We start from the raw sequence: 16,480 nt of genomic DNA on the forward strand, positions 1-16,480 counted from the left end.
TTTCAGCACAGTACTGGTACCAGTACAACTAATACCTACCATACCAAATTAAATCACAGATTTCAGTGCTTCATTTTGGTACCCTGCCACCATGACATGACCCTCTGCCACTCCAAATGAAAGGCACAAAATGTGTTATGTTTGAGCACATTTTATAAAAAGGTTCACCTTTTTTTAATGATCTAGCAGCACCTTTTTTACATATTTTTTTAAATCCTTTATGATTTCAGGTTAGCTTTTATTCATCCACCACATTTTACCATACTTTATTCTCTTAACGGTTCAGGCACAAACACCATTTATAAAGTTTGGATTTAGCACTGGTATCAGAAAAAAACTGAATGATACCCAGAGGTGGAAAAAGTACACAACTATTGATCTTAAGTAAAAGTAAAGCTACTTTAGATAACATTTACTTAGGTAGAAGTAAAAGTACTAATCTATAAATTTACTCAAGTAAAAGGGAAAAATACGTCATTTGAAGTTTACTCAAAGTACTGAGCAGCTACTTTGATACCTGAGGGGATTATACAGTAAAATATGAGCTTTTCTTTATGTGTAATAACAAGAGAATACAAATCTGTAACCAAGGTGAGACTTGACCTCAAGTCAAATGTAACAGCAGTCTGAGGATGATGTGTGGAATCATTCTCTTGCTACTGACCATCATGTGCAGAGAAAGTCAAATTTCTGGCCCTTTTCTTAACGGCAGAAAGCTAGAACTTCCTCGTTTCAGCTCTTAGTGTTAACTTTTTTACTCAGTACTTGATGCTTTTTAAAATGTAGTGAAGTATAATACTTCCCTTTAAATGTACTAGTAGTGATTTTAAAAAATACTCAAAAAGGTACAAGTACACAAAAAAGCTACTCGATTACAGAAACTTGAGTAAATGTAATGAGTTTTTTTCCACCCCTGATGATACAAGATGTACTATTAAAGACAAAGATTACTTAACTCAAGACATTTGGAAGTCGTATTTTTTCTTTTTTTAAAGCAAATCAGAGTTTTGTCTTTTGTGCTTTAACATTTAAAAATGAAGGACATTGGTCGCAGGTGGCCTAGTGGTTTAAGGTGTGCCCCATGTACGTGGATGGCCCAGGTTCGAATCCAGCCTGAGGCCCTTTACCACATAACTCTCCCCCGCTCTTGTCCCTGTTTCCGACTCTATCCACTGTCCTCCTCTGTCAAATAAAGGCAGAAAAATGCCCCAAATAAATCTTTAAAAAATAAAATGAAGGACCTGTCAGTTCAGTGTGGCTTATGATGTTTAATGAAATAGTTTCACACACACACAACTTAGATTTACATTGTTACAAACTGTTACAATTGTTGTAAACTGGTGTTGTAATTGTGTCTTTAGTGACCTGTGTAGATGGTGCAACTTAGGGACATGTGGTAAACATGATTTATTTCTTTAGAAAACCTTGGTCCCTGCTCTGTTTCATGCTCTTTACACCCAGTGGTTTAGCTTCCCTTCTTTATATAATTTCTTTGAAACAGTATTCCTGTTACAGTAACATCTCTCTCAGCGCCTCCCATTTCAGAAATGGACAGTTTCAGTTTGAAAATGTTTTTTTTTATGCTTCCTCAATGGGAATAGCTAAGGTTTAAGTTACATTTGTTTGTTGTCTGTCTGTGCATACTTTTGCCCTGCCTATTCTTGCTAACATGATAACTCAAAAATTCAACCTGACTCATGGATGGACAGATTAGACTGTGGAGATCTGAGCTCAAAGGTCACAGTCATTAATGGCACATATACTCTAGTGGTCTGAATACTCAAAGTGCTTTAACACCACAGGTCACACCTACCCATTCACACCACTCCACATACACACACTGATGGCAGAGGATGCTTTGGAGAATTGGCCATCAGTATTAACTAATCCTATTCATATGCATGTGTGGAGGAAAAGTGTATGAGTGTGTATTTTGAGTTTTTGTGATTTTGTTCCATTATAAACAGTGGAGCTGTGTCAACATACTGGCCTGAGTGTGAGGTTTTGTTTTTTGGTTGTTTTTTTTTTTTTTTTTTTTTTTTTTTCCAAATCTGACACTGGAAAAAAAAAGACGCATCAAAATCAATGCTGCTGCCAATTATTGACCCACCTCAGGGCCTAATGATAATAATAAGCAAAAAATTCTTGAAATGTGTTTTGGGGAAATTATTTTAGTTTTCAATAGTACTTTCCTTTTTTGATTAAAAAAACTGTGAAGTTATGTAAACATACTGACCTTTAAAGGGTTAAAAATATATATATAATTAATATTTGATATGTATTTCAGGCCAAATAAGTTTTAAAATACTGACTCATTTAAAGTGGAAAAAAATCTCTATATATTATTTTTACAGCAGTTTTTGGGAAGTGGACATTTTTTGTCTTTAGGGACAAATACATTAGTATATTAAAGGAACTCTCAAGGGTTAATGGTATGATTACAAGTTGTGCAAGGATATTGGAGTCCTGATTAGACATGAACTAAATTAAATATAAAAGGATGGGGCAGGTTTACATGATAAATTAAGATATCTTGTTTAAATGATCACTGACTGATCAATCACTGAATGCTGGTACAGCTGTGTTCACAATAGTTACAGCCTCTCTGACTGTTGGCAAAAATGTGAAAAGTTTTACAGGTTTGTGAGTAAAAGTAGAAGTGATGAGGTTAAGATTTTGCAGTTAAGACGGTTTACTGAATCTAACTCAGAGCTGTTTGGAGCCTCCTGGAAACGATGATGTTTACCAGAGCAATCATCACTGGATAAAAAATTAATGACCTAAAATGTATAAATATATTTTTAAGGTAAATACTGAACCTTTTTCTTGCTCTACCTTTTAAGACGGGAATGTACTTATTCCTTATCGTCCATTTCTGACCATTTAAGTGGAAAGATCTGCTCACAACTTCATCAGTTTCTTCACACAGAAAACAACTGTTAGTCTGCATTTGCAAAAACAGTTCTAGCCTGTGGTTATTTTTAAGAGCGGTGTATTTGTGTTTACTGACTTGCTTATTTTGGTCAGTTAAATATGAGCGAAATGATTTTGCTCTTGAAGCAATTTAATACTTTAAAGAAAACAGCGCTGTTTACTCGTGGAGTAAAAGAGAAAATGTGAAGTTCCCAGAATAAACGCTGAGAAATGCTTTTATACTGTATTTAGGCAATTGCTGTACTTAAGTGGATCTTCAGGAATCAAATCAATTCACATCAAGTCAAGACTTTGTGAAAGTAAACGTAATCAGATTGAGAAATCAGTGCCATTATCTGCTCCTACAGACCATTGTAAGTGAATTATCTTTGAGTTTTTGGACAGAAAAGCCGAGTGAAAATGTCACCCTGGGCTCTAAGAAAGACTTTCCCTCTATTTTTTGATGTTTTATAGACTAAACGATTAATGAAAAAGATTATTAATACATAAAATGATAAAAAAGAATCAGTAGTTGCTGCCCTGAGGCGAATACAACATAAAGCATATACACTCCTCCACCTCTCCTCCTCTCTCTCTCCATCTGTCTCTCTCTCTCCTCCCACCTGGCCCCCGGCGTTCTTCAGCTGACCCGCCCCATCCTTTCCTTGAATCTTTTTGCACGCTGTTTTCACTCCTATCCCTCCTCCCACCTCCTTCCTCCCTCAGGCACCTTGCAGGTAAAAGCGCTGGTTCTCACTCCCCCCAGTCCATCCCCCCTGTGCTCTGCCGTTCCTCCAGCTCCTCTGTTACGCTCCCCTCTCGCTCTTGTCTTCTCTTTTAATGTCCCACACACCCTCCCGCTCATCCTGAGGCATACATTACAACCACAGCACCCCCCCCCCACCACCACCCCAGCACTCTGTCTTCTTTATTTATCCCTGCTGTGATTTATCCTCTCTTTTCACTCCCTCTCCACCGCTTTATCATTCAATTAAATCCTCCTTTGTCTACATCCACTTCATTCCTCGACCCCTCTGCAGCATCCACCTGTGTTGTCTCCTCCGCCACTCTACTCTCCTGACCTCTCCCCGCCACCCCCATCCTCTCCCTCTCCGTTAACTTCTCGGTTTCCGGCTCTTTCTGCCCATCCCTGTGGAGATGTCAGCGAGAGCTACTATTAGTCGTCTTTTTTCCCTTGGTCCTCTCCCTCTCTCTCTTTCTCTGAAATACCAGCACCTCCACCTCCACCACCCACCCCACCTCGCTCCCCAGTTGATCCGGGCAGGTTGGCTTGCAGAGCCAGCGGACTGTGTAAGACAGAATAATTGGTTCACCATAAAATGTAAAAGTGTCATTTTGAACAATGAGGTATGGGGAAGTGGAACAAATTGGAGGCCGGATTCGGAACACGAGGAGGATGGGGAGGCGGGGTGATGTGAGGAGAAGGTTGGAGCACGGGAGGGGGAGCGAGGAGAGGGCTCTCATTTTGCATTGTGACACACAGTGGGGAATGGGAGAGTCCATTTCTTAATGCACCATGCAGCACCTGAAGAGCATTGCATGGTTTAGATTTATGTATGGACCTTTAGAGTGACTGTTATCTTACCCAGCAGACACCTGTGTCCATTAGGACTGCAACTGTCAAAATCTATTCTCCACTATGGGTTAGGTTGTAAAAAGTTCAAATTTACAAGACATTTTTTAGCTTGAGGATGCAGTCCAACAAAATAAAGGGCAACTAAACCCCAAGGTTTCAGCTGAGGTGCATCTACCTGGGAAAGGCCTTGGAACAGCCACTTCAGTGTTGCAGTTGCAGTAGGTTTGGGTGGGTTTCCATGGGCCCAGTTAAAAATCTGAAAATCATCTGGGGCCCAGCAAAACCAACTCCAACCATAGCATCACACATTAAAAGTATCAACCTAATGGATTTTATTTCATCCAAATAGAAATGAGTATTGTAATTCAGCACTGACACAGTGCACATGTGATACCTATCGGATGGAATTACAACACAAATATCAAGACTTCATTTTGTAACCCTGCCACCACAATCTGACCCCCTGTCATCCCAAATGAAAGGCAGGAAATATGTTATAGAATTTGAGTGATAAGGTTACCTTTTCTTATGCCAAGTTCGACTGGCCCCTCAAAAAGATATTTCTGCAAATCACGATACCCAGACTTTCAATACACTTTATTTCCTCTCAAAATCACTGATTCAGGCACTGTTTAGGCACCAGCAGTATGTTAAAAGTATCAGTTTAGCACCAGTATCAGAAAAAACCCAACCCTAGCCATGACATCAGTACCTAGTAATGACATCAGGAGTACCTACGCTGCATGGATCTTTCATTCAAAGTTGCTTGCGTGTGATGTTGTTTAAGGGTGTTTGGGTGTTGGGATGGAGGCAAGGGATGCCAAGCCCCTTTCAGCTGCATTAGCAACTACCATAACCGGAAAACAAAGATCCAGGCATTTGGGGACGCCTTGGATGCTACCATCAAATCTGTAAATGTTGAGAGCATGGAAGTTGAGCAGTTCACAGCGTAATCCATCGATCCGCTGACTGGGACTTACGGTGGGTCGATGGGTTCACTGAGCAAGACAGTGTAGCAATCCCAGTATCTGTGTCTTTTGGTCCTCAGTCCTCCAGGTCTTACTATACTTTAGTGAGGCCTTTATGTAGACTGATGGCCAGAGGCACCAACTGGACTCCTTTGTTACAACTTCCCTTTAGCGCATCTTTGGTTACCATTGGCTGACCATGTGTCTGATGCTGACACGCCCAGGAGAGTGAGGATGCGAAGGGTCAGATGACTAATATAGCAACTGGAGCTGCACTTTTACAGGCACCTGTCATGCTTTTCCAGGCTGAATCCAGCTCACCACGTTCTGGGTGCCCAGTATGGTGACTGATGGGCTGGTCCAGACAAAGGTTGATGGAGCAAAGCGCCAAACTGGCATACCTGACCTGACCGTTTCAGAGACATTAAAGTTACAACAAAAGTGTTTAGGAAGTCACATAGAACAACTAAGGTCTACCTTTGCTACAACTTGGTTTTATACATTTAACTAGGACTGATTCTATACAGGGAAGAAACGTACTGTATACTCAACTAAATTATAATTCATGCCCATCAATGAAACATAGTAATCACTCCTCATTTTACAGGCTTGACTCTTTTTTTTTTGCTTGCAAGAATGATGCTTACCATAGTGTATTGGTACTTTGAAAATGTCCAGTTCTACATAGCATTGATAAAACAGCACAAACTGTGATTATAGTCATGTCCCATCTCCTGAGACCCTCCATCTCTACCATCTGATTGGTAAAGTCTCCTGCTGTGATGTGCATAAAAGAACAGACAACTCATGAAGATTTTAGAGCAGTCTGCCCTGAAATTGTCCTGATATTTCCAGAAGTGTATGCATGAAAAAGGCCTCTGTTTTAACATGTAGATTAACCTGACTTAAAAATCAATTACAGGCAGAGAGTGAGCTCCTGAACGAAAAACTTTAAACACCAAAAAGTTAACATTTACATTTATAGCCTCAGATTTACTGGTTTGTCTGTTCAAAAGGAAAAATCTTTCACACCCTCGGATGTAAGAGCATCCTTGAACATCCTTGAATCCTTGAAAAGCAGAGCTTTCAAAAAGTCACCGCTTTCAACTGCAACTTTGTCAAAACATGAAAAGAATTCTAACCGCTACCTGGGATTGAATAATAAGCCTCTCTCAGCTCTCTGTAGTCGACTTTTTTATGTCATATGTAGATTAATGGAAACCAGCGGCTGCCTGGAAAGTAAAAAAATCAATCTATGAATTTATGGTGTGCTTTAGAAATTGGCCAGCAGCGACATAGTGTACAGGCACAGCATGTACTGTATGCTCAATTTGTAGCAAATGTTCTAAAACATGAGCAGCACTTGTATGGGTTTTTAGCCGCTTCATCTGTTAGCCACTTGTACAGCACACAGTAATGCCTTTACATCCCAGGGCTTCAGAGATATTTAGCGAATTAGGCTGAATTAGTCAAAGATATTTCACAAGATTCTGTTCAACTCCATCTGAAATAATGGCATAACAATTACAGCTTTGATCTTAGGTGTTAAATAATTCATGAAATACTATTTTGGGTTTTTAAACCTCAAAAAAAGCACTAGGAAGAAAAAATAGTTCTCATATTTGACAGCTGGTTAAATTTCTGAATACAAGGCAGAAACCTGGGGTTCAGCGGACTGAGGGTAAATAATTTTGACCTTATACTCAGAACAGCGGGTCAACTGTGGATGGAGATGAACAGAAACAAGCTTGCCCAGCCTTGAGGCTTATATCACAGTAAATCAGAGTGAAATTTACACATCTAGCAGCATAGTGAAGGGCACAAAATCTCACTTTAGACATGTAAAGATTTAAAGTGGAGTTTTGGGTCAGCTCTTCAATGAAAAGTTGGGGGTTCAATCCGCAACTCTTGCTGTCAACTTGTCTCCGTGTCATTAGGCAAACCACAAATTTTGTTGAAGGTATTAAACATGTTTGATTCCTATGATTCTTGGTTGGAGAAGCTCTGGCACTTTCAGAGGCAGTAAAATATCTTTGTGACACCACACACTGGAGGGTTACTTTGGCAAATAATTGTTTGAGACAAGCCTCGACTCAGGTCACACTCCTACTATTGTTGGTGGTAAAGTCTGGCCGAAAATTGGGCTTAAAGTCGTCTAGTGTTTTCCCAGCCTTCAGAGTTGGTAACAGAGGTGAAAACAGGATCAGTGGAGCCAGCAGGGGAGCGTGTCACTATGTGTGAATGCATGTCCGACTGTGTTTATGGAGCTCCTGTTGGGCTGTGCTGTCTGGTGCTGCCAGAAACTGAAGGTACAGAAAAGAACACCAAATTTCACTCTGCCGTGGTGATATGGTGAAATTGTGGCAACGCTTCATTATGGGGCTGTCAAACAAAGGCACTGTAAGACATCTTACGTTGGACTGTCACACCTGGATAATGTGGTTGGGAATTGATGAAACTCAATCTTGAGAAAACTGACTTCAGCCAAGCACACTCCCCGTGGACCGTCTTGTGCCACGGAATGATAGCCAGAAAGCAAGCTGACGAAAGGAGGAAGCACAACAAACACAGCCATCATAGAAAACACAAAGCATAAAGTTGGATCGATGTCAGAAATGGATCACCAACTTGTTGATTTGGGCCACAACATGAGTGTTTATACAACATGTACTGTAACCACGATCAAAATGACAAGGAGAGGAGATTAACTGAAATTGCTACCACAATGGATGTAGCAGGTAGCTAACAGCTAGCAGCTGTTAGCTTGTTTTCACTTAGGTTGTGTTTGACCATGGAAGATTTGAGTTTTGAGAGTGGAGGCTGGATGTTGGTGAATGAATATGTTAGTATGTGGTGTGCTGTACTGAAATCTCCAGCTTGATGTTTTCCAGCAAAGTTCGTAATGTGCAGTTTGTGGGCAAGTGTGTCACTCTTTTAGTACCATCTGTTTACACATCTACTAGCTATAATACGGTAGTTGAGCTCTTTACCTCCTTCAATTGCTGTGAGATGGACTTACAGCCCAAGAGTTGTACTGCCTTCCTCTGCCTGTCACTGGTCATAACTAAGGAGAATTTCCAATTAAACCAGCACCAACCGGTGATGGTAACACTAACGGTATACTTCACATTTCTCTTGATGTGCAATTATCACCCAACAAGGGAGAAAAGCGGTTAAAAAGTAAGTCCAAACCCTGCCTGTGTGGTCTGAAACATTATGTTTTCTAGCACATTCTGTGCAGTAAAGCGGTCTTTTGCAATGCACAATGAATGGGCATTCCTGCAGCGTGTGACAGTGGCAGTTGTAACACCTTTGGTAATAACAATGCAAGTCTCAGCACTTTGTACTGGTATATTAATTGCATTGGTATATAAGCTGCAGATAAACCAGCTTATACCATACAATTTTATGGTAAATCTGTCATTATTTGTTGTTGTCATGTTTAGTGTCGCTCTTAAATTTTCAAAATCGGTTAAGCAAACCTTAAATCAACATCATAATTAACTGGAAGACAATCCAATAAATTAGAGCACTTCAAGAGATCCCTAACTTTGTGCGACTTTTAGTAAATTTCTCCTTCTTAGAAAAACAAGGACAGTGAGCACACTGAGATTTAAAACTAGCGCTGAAATATTTCCTCCCTGACTGACTGTATTTGGTTAGTGGATATTGTTTTATAATTTACTTCTCCCTCTTTATTTCCAGCTCCATTGCTGCTACATTTCAACCACTGGGCCATTACACTGAAAAAAATACTCAGCAGTAATATGAGCGCAACACAAACGGAAATCTATTAAGTCTGTTTTTCTCATCTTTTCATCACATTACACCTGAAGATTTACCAAATAAAGTAGATGATGATTCAAAGACACTTAAGTAAGATGCTTGCTGCACTGACAGAAATGTTGACTTATTACAAGCAATTCAGGCCCCTATTTTTTCTTTTGAACTAGGATTATTGTCTAGACTTGTCAGATCAGTGTGGCTTATATTAACCGTAATGAGGTGTTTTGACTAGAAATCAGAAATATACTTGAAAAGATCTGCGCTTTTGCAGTGATTGCATTTGTTGAAAGGAGCTGTAACGTCTGATTAGAAGTTTTATAGATAACTTTCATCAGAAAAACATCAATTCAGATGAGAAATCTAACTGGGAATATATGACGAGGTATTAACCGTGTCCTTTATACATATCTATGAGTTCAGAGGCTCCAATCAATACGACACAATATCTCTCTCAAGAGCACTCACTCTGAAGAATATTATGTTATGAAGCGTAATGACTGAGAATGGTTGCACAGCATGTCTATTATGTGGAGGTCAAGGACTGTCTCAAGCAGCTCCACACAACTCGGAAGTGGAAGATGAAGCAAGGGGTTGGAGATATAGGTGGAGAGGAGAAAGTGGCTGAGTGGAGAGATGGGGAGAGAGGCAGAGAGAGAGAGAAGGAGGGAGGGAGGACGAGCGGCGATGCTGCTTTGTCCTTTACTCTTTGTCGCTCACACCTCTTGATTTTTCATGGACCGTAATAACTCACAGCGCTCCAGTCCGACCCCTCTTTATCAGTGTGTGACTCTACCTGCATGTGTGTGCAGTTATGTTTTAGTCATTTACCTTTTGATTCCACTTACATATGGTTATGAAAGTCCATTCACTCCTAAGGAAATGTCTGTATTATCCAACATGCCGATGAAACTCCTACCCTCAGTAATAATTTTGTCTGGAATGTGCTTCAAGTTCACTTTAAAAATTGAACTTTTTTGTGGTTGGAAGACAGTATGGCAGTGTGCTAGCTTACCTAATGAGCTGCTAACAAGCTAAGAGGCTATGATGACTTTGGTGCTACTTGCTTCGTCTGTGATGACTAACTTAACTCATTCTTATGTGTCTCTGTGTGCTCAGATCTCTGTAACTGCGCCTGTAGTTTTAAGTTTTATTTCTCTCCTGCTGAGGTGATTCAGCTGCCACTGAATACACCTCATAAACGGGTACTGGTTTTAACAATAAAAGCAGTTAAAAAACAATTTTAGAGTTTTATTGTGGAAAAACTGTTGGAAGTATTGTGTTTAATATTGATTTAACTTTGCTAAGATCGAGGTGTCATCAAGTGTACGGAGCTATGGTGTTTATAGCTGCTTCTCTGACCTTGTTGATCCTTGCTGCATCATTTGGACATGTGCAATAGCAATCAAATAGCTTAAAAAAGTACAAAACCTTACATTTCTACAGTACTACTTTCAAAATAACTTAATATTTTCCAAAAGTTATAAGTTTTTCCTTTTTAGAGAATAAAGGTACCACTACAAAGTGCAATAGTGGTACTGTTGTAAACCTTAAGGGCCCTTCTGCAGACATTTGTATAAAGGAGTCCTGCACTCTAAGATCAAACAGGTGAATGTTGTGTTAACTTAATCAAAAACAGCTGTCTCAGCTCTTTTTTTCTGTGAAATAGAACGCAGTCTTAGTTTAAAGTTAACAGTACTCAATCAAGTTACTTTTGTCACTGAACTCAATTTATTTGACAATCATCTCTTAATCTGCAGAGTTTTCCCAGAATGCCTTTGGGCATTAGACAATTTGCACCATGAGTGAAGTTACTGACTCAGTTAGACAAGTCCCACCTGTTGGGAGCAACCACAGTACACAGTGGGTGGTATACTGAAAGTCATAGAAGAAGACCTACTGGTTTAGGGTGCTCCTTTCAGGTACTGTCACCTGTAGTCACTTCAGATGCCTACCATGAGGGGTATAAATGTTTAAGATTAAAGTATGTGATAGAAATAACAGAGATACAGTGAATAACCAACATCTAGGCTAACTGATGACTCTAAATTGCCCATAGGTGTGAGTGTGATAAGGCCTGTTTGTCTCTGTATGTCAGCCTGCATTTGACAGGCGACCACGTCTAGGGTGTACCTGGCTTTTGCCCACTGACAGCCGGGATGGCTTCAACTCCACGTGACACCAAACGGCATAAGTGGTGTAGAAAATGGATGGATGGATGTTGATTTCATTTGGATTTATACAGTTTTTTTTAAGCATAGGGAAGTTTTCAAAGTGCAATTTAACTTTAAAAAGTCGAGTTAACCCAACATAAATGTACAAATAATGATAACTCAGAAATGTATTTATGTATGTATTGTATTGTATGTAATGTATTTCCTTAAAAAATTGGGGTATTCAGTTTCAACTAATATTGTATTTTCAACTTGTTTAGTTTTACAATTTAGGCAATTAATCAGGTTTCCATATCAAACACAGTTTTGCCCTCCCACAGTCATGAAAACAAGGTAGCAATTACAATGCCACATATTGTGATTGTTTTATCCATAACTTAACGTTAGTTCATGCAGTCATACGCCCAGCCAAGATCAGCTGATCCCAGTTATCTTTCTGTCAACACAGTGATGTATTTAAATACGACGTACTTCTCACTAATCCTTGCTTGGCTTAATGCTTGTGTACCACACTGCTGCTGCTGGCAAAGCTTAACTTCCTCCACCCCAGCCTCCTCCTTTATAGCATAAGACTTGTTGCACCTTTATATTCAGATTCATGCAACTATGGATTCATTGCTTTTGAAATTTTATTGTATTGTCATTGATGTATCTATGCATATGGGGTTTCTATGGTAAACTGTGATGAGAGTGTTCCTGAATGAGATATGTTTTTATGCACAATATTATCGGCCTGATATCAGTATCGGCAGATATAAGCTAAAAAAGGAAAATATTGGTATTGGCTGATATCAAAATTTCTGCCGATATTAACATTCAATATTTTGGCCATGAATGTCAGCATATATCGACTGTAAAGTTTGGCCATATATACGTATAAATTATTGGAGTTTTAGGCTGAACCAACAGACCTATGTAAGATGAGATCTTCTTCTTTTTTTATCCTCATTCTTTAAACTTTAAAGTGTGTTTTAAGAAAAGAAGTTTGCTTCTTTTTTCATCCTCAAACCTTAAATTGTGTTCAGAGGACAGGAATTTTAGTAATGTAAAGCATATATAAATATTGGTATCGATATCAGTATGAGCAAAATTCCAATATGGTGCATACCTACTTTTTAGTAAATAATTCATTGTTTGTTGTGATATTTTAGCCATGAAAGTAATTCTTTTGTTTATGTAGTCACAATAAATGCATGCAATGCAGCTGTAAAATCAAGGAGTACTTGTGTTACATAATTGTAATCTCATCAACAATCAGAATAAATATAATAATGGTTATTTGTGATGATTGAGCAACCCTTCTTTCGTTCACGTTCTTCTTAAAATGAAAATAGTTGCAGCTTTTATGCGGTTATGGCACAGCCTGACATCAAGATAGCAGTAATCACAATAGCAATGAGTTTAATTGAGTAGCACTACCTTGTTTGAAACCACAGTCTGCTTCTTTGAAACATCATGGATTCAAAACAAGTAACTCATCAGTTTGAACACAGCTTTAAATTCTAGTTTGAGCCATCACAATATGACTCACTGCAGCGCTGGGCTCAAGACGAATTGAGTTGATCCATTGCAGCTCACAGCTAGCGTTAAAGCCCTGAACAGGCCGACAGAGACGCTCTGCAAATCAGGCTCTCCAAGTTTGGTTTCTGTAATAACAGCATCAAAACACTCAGAACGCTCGTTTCATATTTTTAGAGCAGACACGTCTATATGGTCAGAGGACATGCTCCTTAGTTGGACATGGTCAGCGTTCAGACGTCCCTTCCAGCAAAGCATGTCACTATTTTGGAGAGGAGTGAAACCTAAGATGATGATGTAACACATGCTATATAGTCTTGCTGAACCGTTCAGCAGACCAGCGGATTTTCATCCATGTCCAATTAAGCTCATAAATATCTAGATTTTAGTTTTTTTTATGAGTTCAGGTTGTATTCCTTTATGTCAGTGTATCTTAACATGCACCTTGGGATATGATACACAATTTGGAAACTGTGATTTTTTGGTCACTGTGTTTATGATAAGAGTAGTTATCCAAGGATTATTTTACCCAGAAAGTTGCACCATTTTCCAAAGTATCCTTCTTTGTTGTGCTTTGCTGGTCTGGCTTAAACTGTTGGCTCCACCGCTCTAAACTGCCCCCAAGATTTCTGTTGGTATTGCAATTTTTTGTCTGCAAGCTTTCAGAAAATGTGCAGAAATGTGGACAAAATGAGAAAGGGATATGGACGGAACGCTTCACCCAAATCTGTATGCATATCGAACACAGCATTAACAAATGGGTGTGATTGTAAGACATATTCAAGTGTGTGTGGAGGGGAGTAAAGGAGAGAGAGCATGCTGGGTAGGAGGTCAGCTCCGTGGTGCATTCCTTCACACCCCATCAGCATCTGGATGAGAGGAGGAGGAGGAGGAAGAGGAGGAAGAGGAGGAGGAGGGGGGAGAATGGATGGAAGGAGAGAAGGGTGTCTCAAGGGGGTTGGGGAGGAGCTCTCCCTCCCTCTCCCTCTTTTTTCTTTCTCTCTCACCCTCCCTCCTCCTCCTCCTCCTCATCCTTTAGAGAAAAAGAGCTGAGGTAAAATGTTGGGTGGAGGAGGGTGGGGGGCTGTGGATGTAGAACGAGCGTCTGCCACGAGTTTAGCCCCTCGCCCACTACATTAAATGCACAGGGTCTCCTTGGCAACGGGAACGCCGCCATGGCAACACACGTAGTATAAGGCAGGTGCTGTCGCGCTGTGAAGCCATTTGTTGGGAGGGAAAGAGGAGGCAGGGAGAGGGAGAGGAAGAGGAAAAAGACAGGAAGATCATAAGAGATGAGAAGGAAAAGAGAGAGAAAGAAGGGAGAGAGAGGAGAAAGAGAGAGGCCGATTATATGAGTAAAAAAAAAGAGGGAACAGTGGGGACAGGGAGAAAGATTGAAATGTGAGAATAAGAGGGACAGAGTGATGGTAAAAGAGACTTCTGTGTCACAACTCAAAATACCTTTTACGGACAAAAGTATTTGGCCACACCTGTTAATCATTGAATTCAGGTGTTTCAATCAGACCACAGGTGTATAAACTCAAGCACCTAGCCATGCAGTCACCATCTGCAAACATTTGTGATCCTAATGGGATGTTCAGAAGAGCTCAGTGACCTCAAGTGTTCTATTGTGATGGAAGCCACCTGTGCTGTAAGATGCTTTGAGTAATTTCATCCCTTCCGGTTATTTCACAGTCAACTGTAATTGATATTATTAGAAAGTGGAAGCACTTAGGAACAACAGCAACTCAGCCATGAAACGGAAGTCCACATAAGAGCTCGGTCAATGACTGCTAATGCGCATGGTTTGTAAAAGTCGCCAATCCTCAGCTAAATCCATAGCTAAAGAATTCTGAACTTCCACTGGCATTAATGTAAGCACAAAAACTGTGAGGTGGGAGCTTCATTGGATGGGTTTCCTTTGAGCAGCTGCATGCAAGCTTCACATCACCAAGTCCAACTCCAAGCAACCCTGGACTGTGGAGCAGTGGAAATGTGTTCTGTGGAGTGACCAATCACACTTCTCTGTTTTGCAGTCAGATGGGTTAGTCTAGGTTTGGTGGATGTCAGGTTACCTGCCTGATGGCACTGTGCCAACTGTGAAGTTTGGTGGAGGAGGGATAATGGTATGGGGCTGTTTTTCAGGGTCTGGGCTCGGCCCCTTATCTCCAGTGAGGTCCAATCTTAAAGCTTCAGTACCAAGACATTGCTCCAGGATTTTCTTGTATTTTGCCGCATTCGTTTTATCCTGTACCTTTACAAGCCTTCCAGGTCCAGCTGCCAAAAAGCAACCCCACAGCATGATGCTGCCACCACCGTGCTTCACAGTGGTAAGGTGCAGTGTTTAGTCTCTTAAATGATGGCCCAAAAGCTCCATTTTGGTCTCATCAGACCAAATAAATTTCAACAGTTGTATGCAGAGTCTCTCCAATCTCAGCTGCTGTAACTCCTTCAGAGTAGTCATAGGTGTCTTGGTGGCCTCTCTCACCAGTCTCCTTCTTGCACGGTCACTCAGTTTGTGAGGATGGCCTGATCTAGTAAGATTCACACATGTGCCATATACTTTCCATTTTTTGATGATGAAGGATCTTCAGTGACTTGGATTTTTTTTATATCAATCCCCTGACGTACTTTTCAATAACCTTTTCTCTGAGTTGCTTGGAGTGTTCTTTTGTCTTCATGGTGTAATGGTAGCCAGGGATACTGATCTTCCAGACTTCTTTATACTAAAATCAACTGAGACACATTTACTGCACTCACGTGATCCCCATTTCACGAATTGTGAGAATACTAGCACCAATTGGCTGCAAATCTGTTGAATTAGGTCAGCCACTTTAAAGGGGATGCATATTATTACAGTCATTTATTTTACTTTACAAATTTTTACTTAACTGAAATTGCTTTGTAGAAATCTGTTTTCACTTGGACATGAAAGAGGTTTTTTTTGTAAAATTTTATGAGTCAAAAAAGCCTAACTATATTGGCTATGATTGATTTGTGATATCAGTAAAATGGTAGAACACCCAAAGGGTATATACTTTTTATAGGCACTGTATTTTATATACTAATTGTTTGTTCTGAACTGCTTTGGACATTTGAAATTTGAAAAAGAGACTGACAAAAGAGGGAGATGAAATGTAGAGAGGGATGGAGAGAGAAAGGAAAGAGAGGAGAGAAAGAACGGAAGAGAAAGATGGAGAGAGTGAAGAGAGTAAGAAAAGGGAAGAAAAAAAGAAGAGAGCAGGGTAGGGGAGAGATGGGGGGGCTGAGATGAGCGGTGAAGGGGGGTGGTAGGGAAAACAGACAGGCTGTTAGCGCAGGAAAAATATGTTATCGCCGTGGCAACGCAATGTGGCAACTCTCCATGGCAACAGCAGGTGGCTCAGGGCTGAAATTTGCGTTTGCTGCTTTTGCCTTTTTTTGCGTGTGTATCACTGTTTTGTGTGCGGACGTACAGTACGTGTTTGTGTTTGTGAGCGTGCATCTGTTGAGGTGAGAGCCACATCACACGTGCAGACATCCAAATC

General features: G+C 40.2%; 1 protein-coding gene across 2 annotated transcripts in view; it reads left to right on the forward strand.

Annotated features, from left to right (window-relative positions):
* Positions 1-16,480, forward strand: part of ches1 (checkpoint suppressor 1) — a 132,047-nt gene that overhangs the window by 86,821 nt on the left and 28,746 nt on the right. The window lies entirely within an intron of this gene.

Source organism: Cheilinus undulatus, linkage group 14, assembly GCF_018320785.1.
Source record: "Cheilinus undulatus linkage group 14, ASM1832078v1, whole genome shotgun sequence".
NCBI classification, from domain to species: Eukaryota; Metazoa; Chordata; class Actinopteri; order Labriformes; family Labridae; genus Cheilinus; species Cheilinus undulatus.